This window comes from Myodes glareolus, chromosome 2 (genome assembly GCF_982192425.1).
Source record: "Myodes glareolus chromosome 2, mMyoGla1.1, whole genome shotgun sequence".
NCBI lineage: Eukaryota > Metazoa > Chordata > Mammalia > Rodentia > Cricetidae > Myodes > Myodes glareolus.
Window position 1 is genome coordinate 43,004,089 of NC_142027.1, and position 10,596 is coordinate 43,014,684.

Sequence of the window (10,596 nt, forward strand, 5' to 3'; positions counted from 1 at the left end):
CTCAGTTGGCCCCACATGAATTTGTTAAGCTAAAATGATTTGATCCTTCAGAAGTTTCAGAGAGGTAAAACCTTAGAACACTCATATATCAGTTATATGGTTTAAGCTCATTCAAAGAAGAAGGACCACTCTTGAAGAAAGCACCCAAGTAATTGGCAGAGAGCTTCCATGCTGAGGTATCTTCAGCAATGTGTATTGGCTTTTTTTCTTTTTTTTTAATTTACTTATTTATTTATTTATAAAATTTCTACTTCCTCCCCTCCTTCCAATACCCTCCCACTCCCCACACTCCCTCTCCTCCTCCCTCTCCAGTCCTAAGAGCAGTCAGGGTTTCCTGCCCTGTGGGAAGTTCAAGTTCCTCCCCCCCTCCCTCCAGATCTAGGAAGGTAAGCATCCAAACAGACTAGGATCTCAAAAAGCCAGTACATGCAGATGAAACAAGACCCAGTGCCATTATCAATGGCTTCTCAGTCAGCCCCCATGTCAGCCACATTCAGAGAATCCGGTTTGATCACATGCTCGTTCAGTCCCAGTCCAGCTGGCCTTGGTGAGCTCTCATTAGATCAGTCCCCTTGTATCAGTGGGTGAACGCACCCCTCGCGGTCCTGACTTCCTTGTTCATGTTCTCCCTCCTTCTGCTCCTCATTTGGACCTTGGGGGCTCAGTCCAGTGCTCCAATGTGGGTCTCTGTCTCTATCTCGATCCATCGTCGGATGAAGGTTGGCAATGTGTATTGTGAATGAAGAAACAGGTGCCTCAGACCTAAAGTAACTATGTGTAAGGGGGGGGGGGGGTCACAGCATATATTACACACTTCAACAATTAGTAGTTTGACTATTATTTCTTGAAATTTTTGCAAGAATATGGTTATTAAGATCAATGTAAGACACAAAATGACATAGTAAGTAAAGAAAGAATATACTCAATATCCTCAAACGAGCAATTTAAAGACTGAAATTATCAAAAGAGATGTTCATAAAAGGCAGAGAGATGAAGATGGGACACCATATTTAGTTGTAATATTCTTGGAAGAAATAATATCACACAGTCATTAGTAAATAAAAATATGGGGTGACAAAGCCTTTGGCTAATGACCTAAGAACTAAGATTGCTCATACAAGACGTGTCTTGTCAACTGTATAAACTCCACACTGACTCTCTCTCTCTGCCTCTAAGTTGATTTTTATTATATGAATTGCCTTCTGTTACTATGAGAAATGATGACAAAAAACAACTGGAAAAACAAAGGTGTTTATTTGTCTTACTTTTCCAGGTAACAGTCCATTATTGAGGAAAATCAGGGCAGGCACTTGAGGCAAGAATCTGGTGGTAGGAACTCAAATACAGACTGTGAAGGAATGCTTCTTGGTGACTTATTCTTCAGGGCTATTTATACTATGGAGCTTTTTGTTTGTTTTGTTTTCATTAAGGACTACCTAACCAAGGGTTCTACCCCCCACAGTTGGGTGTGCCCTTTCACATCAACCATTAATCAAAGAAAGAAAGAAGAAAGGAAGAAAGAAAGAAAGAAAGAAAGAAAGAAGGGAGGGAGGGAGGGAGGGAGGGAGGGAGGGAGGGAGGGAGGGAGGGAGAAAGCACCACAGACTTCTTATGGTGGAAGGTCACAGTCTTCAAACTAATACTTTTTGCAATCCCCCAAACTCCCTTTGGCTATGTGTTTTAACTGGGAAAAGCTAGTAAAGGGAATGTACTAAAACTTTTTCAAATTCTGCTCTATTCCTTTGAACTGAGCTATTAACCAACACAACTTGATACAGAAAGTGTGAATTTCTATGGTTGAGGTAATCCTGCCCTGTTACCTAGGTATGTTTTCTTCTTCATTCAGCTTTCTATCCAAACTATTCTAGTCTCAGACTAATAAGAACTGCCATTCCCACTACTCTTTCTACCATTCCAAAGAAGACGCTTCTTGAGTTAACAGAAGAAAAAACAGTTGTGGATCTCTGCATCTGGTTCCATCAGTTGCAAGATGAAGACTACATGTTGATAATTGGGATATTCACCAATCTGATTACAGGGAAAGGACAGTTTGGGCTCCCTCTCCACTGCTAGGGGTATTTAACTAGGGTCATCCTTGTGAATTCCTGGGAATTTCCCTAGCACTGGTTTCTTCCTAACCCTATAGTGGCTCTCTTTATCAAGATCTGTCTTTCAATTCTCACCCACTCCACCCCTTCCCCCTAAACCATGCTGTTCCCTCATGTTCTCATTTCCCATCCCCTCCCCTTTGCTACTACCCGCTCTGACCCCAGTTTACCCAGGAGATCTCATCTAATTCCCCTTCCCTGGGCAATTCACGTGTGCCTCTTAGGGTCTTCCTTGTTACCTAATTTCTCTGTAGCTGTGACCAATCTCCATGAACCCAATCAAAGAGAGGGAGGAGGGAATATATGAGCAAGGGAGGTCAGATGGAGAGATCTGTTAGGACAGTTGAACCAAGCTCATGGAAACTCAAGAACTCTAGACTCACAGCTGTGAAGTCTCCAAGGGACCAAACTAGGTCATCTATAAATGGGAGACAGCCGTAAAGCTTAGACTCCATGAGGCACTTGGCAGTAGTACCAGAATCTATCCATGGTCCATGAGCTAGCTTATTGAAGCCCGTTTCCTATTGAGGGATGCAATGTTTAGCCTTAACGCAGGAGTAGGGATTTGGTCCTGACCCAACTCAACATGCCAGACTTTGATGACTCCCGCTGGAAGTCCTTACACGTTGGGAGGAATGAATGGGGGTGGGAAGCAGAAATATTGGGAGGAGAACTGTGGATAGACTGCAAAATGAAATTTCAAAAATAGAATTAAAAAGTACAAAAAAGAAAAAAGAGTACCGTTTCAAGTAAAGAGCCATATCAGGAAGTTTATGGCCTTTATTGTAGTCATAGATAAAGTCATTCTATTGATGTATGTAAAATAATAAATACAAATGTTCTAGTAACTACCCAGAGCTGACTGTTATTTTTTTTGGTTTTGGTTTTGATTTTTGTTTTTCAAGACAGGGTTTCTCTGTGTAGTGTTGGCTGTCCTGGAACTTGCTCTGTAGACCAGGCTAACCTTAAACTTAGAGATCCACCTGCCTCTGCCTCCAGAATGCTGGGATTAAAAGCACATCTCACCATACCGTGGACAGTTATTTCCAGGGGAAATGGCAATATGGCCCAGTATAATATTTAGATTTCAGTAAGCCTAGATAGTAAGCTAGTAGCCTTGATTTCATGGGAAAATTAATTAACTTATTTAAACCCCAAGTTGTTTCTTCCATCTCTGTGTCTATCATACACACACACACACACACACACACACACACACACACACACACAAGCACATACTACTTTATAACACTGAAATAGGATTTGCTTTTATAATACATCGGCAAACAGTGATCTACTGCCCACTGAGAAAGTCCAAATAATCAGTCTGTATTGATTGATATTTTAGTGTAATAATACACACTTGCACCAATACTAGTATTAATTTCCCTTTCCAGTGTTCTGGAGCTGTGAAGATGTAGCCTAACAGAAGCAAGGGTTGTTTTCTCAGTGTTTTAAATTGTGGCCCTCCAGAGGGCCAGTGACTCAACTGTGCTTGTTTAATGTGGTTTGTTCTGCACCATATGCGTGTGGGCTTTTAATAAATGCTATTTGATGATGATGATGCGTTCCTGGAGACGGAGCTGTGTTCGGCGGAGTCACTACATTATGCTTGGCCTAGCTTTCCACTACTCAACTCCAGGAATGCTCTGGTGAGCAGTACAGAAACTTCTGAAATTTCCATTTGAGGTGAACACCCCTGCCAGCAAGCCTCTCAAAGGGAGTCATTAACCTTCACCTTTTTTTCTTATGACTCCTTCCCGACTGACCCTCAGAAGGGCTTTCTCAGCAGGCCACTCTGGAGCTCTTGGCAACATTCCAGGGCAGGGCTATCGAGAATGTTTGCTGAGAAAGACAGAGGACAGCCGCTGGGCACAGCAGGCCCCGCTTGAAGTACAACTATGGAGATCTGTGCATTACACCTCCGCCATGTGAAAAAGCAAAAGCCAGGACTGGCTGTCTATGGTCCCTAAAGGGTACGAAAGGAGATCTGTGCTCTGAGTACTCACAGTTTCAACATAGTGGAGATGCTTCCATTAAACCAGTAAAACCTTAACCTGAAAACCAGCATCAAAAGCAGGCTTTTCCTCCTCACACTTCAAGCTATAGTAACTGGGTGGTGTAAAGGGATTTCAGTCTCCTTTTCTGCATTATCTTCTCTTCCTCCTCCACTATGGGTTTTCAGCTGAGTTTTATCTGGACACATTCTCCCACTGCCATAAAACTATAGTTTCCCTGTCTCTGGATTAAAAGTTCCCTTGTTTCCATTGGAACTCTGACCCTAGGTTCTTTAAATAAAAAGCAACCCTCCTTGATTGAAATCGTGAGTGTCTGACAAAGCTTCCCCCCTCTCCTACAAGGACTGCTGTTGGAAAAGGCCCGGAGAGCTTGGTATAAGCTTTGGAGAGCAGGATGCTCTGGACAGTGTGTTGTGCATGAACAATGCCGCCTTTCCAAACACAGATATCTGTGATGTTCTGCCAGGTCAAGAGAGGATCTCATGTTTAATAGCGATGACCTGGCCTTTCAGCAGCGCTGTGAACTTTGTAGACAGTCTGTCTATTGAGGCTGAAACCTGGTTTCCTGGGTTCCCCAGACTATTACCTAAAGTAGCAGAGAAGAGTGAACAGGGAGTCAAGAGTGCAGAAGGACACCATCAAGAGATAGAGCAGACACAGGAAAAAGCCTGAAACAGTTGAGAGTCTACTCTGAAAACAAGGCTCTGTGCTCAATACTGCAAGCATGGGCCTTACCTTGTTGTGCCTGAGGCTATGTTTATGGTTACATTCTAAACCACACTCTGTTCTTTGACTTGTCTGATCAAATTTTACAGCCAGTTGATCAATCATTTCATCAAGTATTAAAGTTCATCCATAGAGACTTTGAAACAATATTCCAGATTTTTTTTTCTTTTCTTTCTTTTTCTTTTTTCCCCCCTGCATTGTGAACAAATCTGTTGTTACTGGCAGTGTGTGTAGGAACTAGTCCTGGTGACCTCTCCGTGAACTCACCAAAAAGTCAAAATTTGCAATCTCTTGTTCAGTGTAAAACTGAGCTTTGACCTTCAGAGCTTTGTTGTGGTAGCCTTTCCCGGGAAATCAAAGGGACTGGTCCTTTCCCAAGTCCCCCAAAGCGGCTCTGTCCTCAGAATCTCTCAGGGGCCTCTATGTAAGAATCTTTGAATTTAAGGGTGCAAACACAATTTTGCGGTGGTATCCAGGCCCTGGGATCTAAACGACACCTATCTCGGGGGTAACACGAAGTTACAAAGGAGACAAAACACAACAAACTTTTAAGAGACAAGAAGTGGCAAATCAATATAAAGAGGAAGCAGAGGTCCCTGTGAACTGCACCCACCCTCTGCTCTTTCCCAGAATGTCCTGTTTCTTTAGTTAAATGTCCCTTCCATTGTTCCTGCTGGCTCTTCTCATGTAGAGAGCAAATACGTTCTCTGCCAATTACAATGGAATCTCTTACACCTCAACTGAGAACCTTCTGGAGACTGGATTCTGTTCCGGTTTTCTTGGATGCCCTTTCTAGTGCCTTATTCTCTCTGTGTCTCAGTTCTGAGTCTTCCATAAGAAGTTGGGCACTGCTGTTCTACACCTCTCTTCGATGTTGACATAACTTTTATCACCAGCAGTTACGCTTGTCGAAAGCAGTTATGCGTACTATCAAATACCCGACGCCCAGCGGATCATCTTTACGATGTACATCAGAGAGATGCTCAATTTGTAGATTTATTCATCCACATCCTTCTCTGCTCGCTTGCCAACCCACGGGACCACTTCTCTCCCTTAAAACCACATGGCTCTGTGAGGGCCAGGATCAGTCAGTATTTGTTGGATGGATACCAATTATGTGTCAAAACTATATGTGAGAAACAAAATATAAATCATGAGCAGAACTGGAAAAGAACAAGCAACCTTAGTCTAAAAACTTCAGTGTCTCAGGCAACAAAACTGGGAACCATAGAAATGGTTTTTCAAGTCATCTACAATGTTGTGGTAAGGCTAGAAGAAAATAGTTCTTATCAAGATTCCTGTGTTTCTACATGTTCATGAGGTTTCCAGTTTAGTTTTATGACAACTTAAATTATATAATACCACAATTCAAAAACATTCTGTGTGAACTTATACTGTTCCCTGAGTTTAAAATTTTTGCTTGAAAACATCTACTGACACATTTTCTTCTTAAGATTTTGTTTAACACACAAATACACACATACACACACACACACACACATAAAGGGAAAGCTGTTTAATTCTTTTCTTTGCTTACACACTCACTGACCTCACGGGTGATAGAACATCTCTCTATCATCGAGCCTGCAGGAGTGATTAGATAACAGAAAAGTCAGGGAAGATCTCAAGGAACACAGATCTACATGGGTCAAAAGCCATGAAGGGAAAATATGGGAACCCCATGTGAAGAATGGAATGTGTGTAATTTTTCTGACTAGTGACAATTTTGGTAAGTTAGGCTTGGGAAAGCAAGCTGCTTTGTTCAAATCTCTTTTCTAAGCTAATCCATTCATTGCTAAATGTACGTAGTTCAGACATAGCCCAGAGTCCCTCTGAACTGTGTTTGTGTATGTGTGTGTATATTGTACATGTGTGTGAATCATTCCATCCAGCCAACTTAGTGAGAATCCATATTCTAACTCCAATGTGCAGAACGAAGAGGCATGAGAGACGTAGAGCCTGTGGTAACCCTTCTTTCTGAGCCCTCATATTTGCTTTATCTCAGTGTTCCATCTTTAGGTGGAACTAGATCCCAAGTTTGGGGAAAGAGACATGAAAAGCAGTCCTTCTTCAAATGTTTCCATCAATACTCAGTTTGTAGTGTAGTTTATTCTTGCTTCTGCTATTTACTGCCACATTTTCAGTCTTTTAGGTCAACTCCTTAATCTCTTGCTGTGCAGACTCTTGGCATCTCTGACTAATGCTCTTTTGTATAATAAAATACTTTGTAGTCCCTTGGGAGCTGTAAGGCTTCTTGTTCCCAGCAAAAAGTTGTGTGGCCCCAATTCCTTGCTAATTTTAACCCAGATACACATGTATTCTTCACCAGCTTGACCTGTTCTTCTCTTGATAGAGTAATGCTAACACCTTTATGACTTTCCAATCAAATCTACTCTTGGTATTGAAAGAAGATTAATTTTGACAAGCACAGGATCTATGGGTGGGGTCTTAAAGAATAGCTGACTGTTCATTTATTTCTCAGCAATAGCCAATCTGACTGGGGACGGGACTATTTTCCTTCTACTTGGTTACCTTGTCCAGCCTCAATATAATGGTTTTTATCTTGTCTTATTGCAGAAGTTCTCATCCTGTGAGTCATGACCCCTTTAGGTTGAAAGATCCTTTCACAAGATCACCTAAAACCAACTGCATATCAAATATTTACATTGATTCACAACAGCAGCAAAATCATAGTTATGAAGTAGCAATGAAAATAATTTTATGGTTTGGGGACAGCCCCACATGAGGAACTGTATTAGGAATCACAGCATTTGGACTGAGAACCACTGTCTTCTTGTATCTTCTTTTGTTGTGATTGGTTGTTGTCTTTTGGAGGCATGCTCTGCAGTAGGGAGGCCTCTTGTTAGTTCCCAGCTGCTCAGTCCTGAAATAATCACACAGAAACTGTATTAATTAAATCACTGCTAGGCCTATTAGTTCTAGCTTCTTATTAGCTAGCTCTTACATCTTAATTTAATTCATTTCTATTAATCTGTGTATTACGAGGCTGTGGCTTACTGGGTAAAGTTCTGGCATCTGTTTCTGGTGGAGCTACATGGCTTCTCACTGTCTCCACCTTCTTTCTCCCAGCATTCAGTTTAGTTTTCCCCACCTAGCTCTACCCTGCTCTATCAACAGGCTAATGCAGTTTCTTTATTAACCAATGGTATTCACAACATAGAAAGGGAATTCCACATCAAAGCTCTTTTCTGAAGGGAAACAGAGGGAAACTAGATCTGGGAGAGAGTGGAGGTAGGAGGGGTTTGAAGGAGTAAAGGAAGGGGAAACTGTAGTATTGTGTGAAAGAAGAATCTATTTTCAGTTTTTAAAAGTTTAGTTGTGTTGATGTTTGTGGCTCCTGCTAATATCGAAGGCAATACCAATGCCAGCTGTCACCTGGGGTCATGTTGGTGTCCAAGGCCCACACTGCTATCAGGATCGTGCCGATCTGAGTGGCCTGAACTGCCACCTGGGGCCTTGATGACATCTGAATCTGAGCTGCTGTCTGGGAACCATGTCTGGTTCCACAGTCCTATCACAGTCAGAGTCTGTGATGTTCATGGCCCGTGGTGCCACCAAAGGCCACATGGATACCCAGGGTCTAGGCTGCATCTTGTGGACATGTTGGTGTCCAAGGGCTATGTAGGCACTGGAGCCACTGTGTCATCTGGGTCAGGTCCGCTGTTGATGACCTTGTCTGGGTTCGTGACCCTACAGCAGTCAAGGCCTGTGTTGATGTTCGTGGTTCCTGATACCATCAAAGGCAATGCTGATGCCAGAGGTCTGGGCGACCACCTGTGGCCCTGTTGATGTCCAAGGGCCTTGCTACCAGGGGGGTCAAGCCAATCCAAGTGGCCCACACAGCCCCACGGGCTGAGCTCAGGCTGCTGCCATAGCCCATGTCTGAATGTAACAGCAGTCAGGGTCTGGGCTGATGTCCATGACTCATGTTGCCACAGGGAATCATAGGAACCAACATATCATGTTGAGATCCAAGGGCAATGCTGAGCCAACCCTGTCTCTAACTAGCCCTGGGATAGCTGGTTCTGCCCCTCACTAGAAACTATAGCAGGAGAGCTGGTGCTGCCCTCCCCACCCATTGGAAAACTAACCCTAGCTCTCAGGAGAGACGGCCCCACCTTGCACCATAAGCATAGGAGAGCTGGCCCTCAATGGCATGAGCCTCGAATTGTTGGCTCTGGCCTTCACCTGACAGAGTGGTCCCAGTGGCCTGGGCTGACCGGCTCAATCACCACCCAGACCCACATTCTGGACCTGGGGTTGACCCACCTTAGCAGCTGCCCCATCTTTAACCTTCTAAAGTGAGTAAAGAGACTGACTGGTTCTATAGAACAATAACTCCAGAATCTCTATGACTCAGCAACAACGGGATATCCAAGAGGAGTTTCAATGAGGGTTCAACCCATAATGATGGTGTACTAGAAACCAGAGGCCTTAAACCAGACAAACAAAACTCATGGCAATGAACAATTTACAGATGGGGCTAATTGGACAAAAGGGTTATACTGCATGACACACCACAGCTCTCAATGCCACTGGGATGAAGAAAGAAGTGATGAAAGATGGAGAAGTGGAGTGGAGTTTTTTTTATTGTTTTGCTTTCTTTTTAATTAATTTGGGGGCATATTTGTAGGGGCAAGAGGAGGATATGGAGGGGTTGGGAGATGAGCGAGATTGGGGTACATTATGTGAAATTTCCAAAGAATCTATAAAGAATTATGTTTAAAATTAAAAAAACACATGAAAGTTAAAAAGGTAATCTGAGAATGATAACAGAGATGTCTCTGACAATTGTTTACTAAGAAGACATGAATAAGATAACAGACATGGGACAAGAAACAGAAGGGGAACACTGAGGCCAAAAGCAGATCAGCCAAAGGGTGAGAACTGACAATGAGGGTCTAATAAAACCAAGTATGTACAAAAGCACAGTGAAGAAACCTGTTATTTTGCATGACAACTGGAAAATACATATTAAAACAATAATTCTAAGAAGAATAACAGGTGGTGGGTAAAATGCTCTAAGACCACCACCATGGTTGAGAGTAATTCATCTGCCTCTTGAATTATCATATTTTATAACATGTTGGATTTCTGTCAGAAAAAATTAAACGCCGTTAAAACCAACCTAAGGAATTTGATCTAAGAATATTCTTCTGCATGTTTATCCTTGGGTCAGTGAACATACAGAACTATCTCTTGCATTGTGTGCATTCAACTCCAGAGGCTTAAACTCATGGTACTAGACCAGTAACAGTATTTATTCATCAGTTAAAGGCTAAAATTACTTCACGTTCTCATGCAAACTTTGATGCACTGGAGAAGATTTATCTACACTAAAAGTTTGATCACTTAATTTTTTCAACAATAATTGATGACAACATCCACTTATGTTATCAGTTGACTGAAATTTTAAAATATTGAAATCATTATAAATCATTCTTATCTGATTGGCTGAATGCCTTTTATTAATGTCCAGATACTGAAGATATGTTGCTTGAAATATGCCTGCACTGAGATTAATTCGCTAATCCTACATTTACCACTCATTCTTTGTATGTATCCTGGTGTGTTTGTGTGGGACTAGGTACACATGTGTGTACAGATGCACATGTGTTGTGTGTGCATGTGGAGAACAGAACATCGCCTCAAGAACTGCTCTTTGGAAACAATCCTCATGAGTTTTGCTTGTTTGCTTCTTCCTTTAGTTTGAAAAGAAGTCT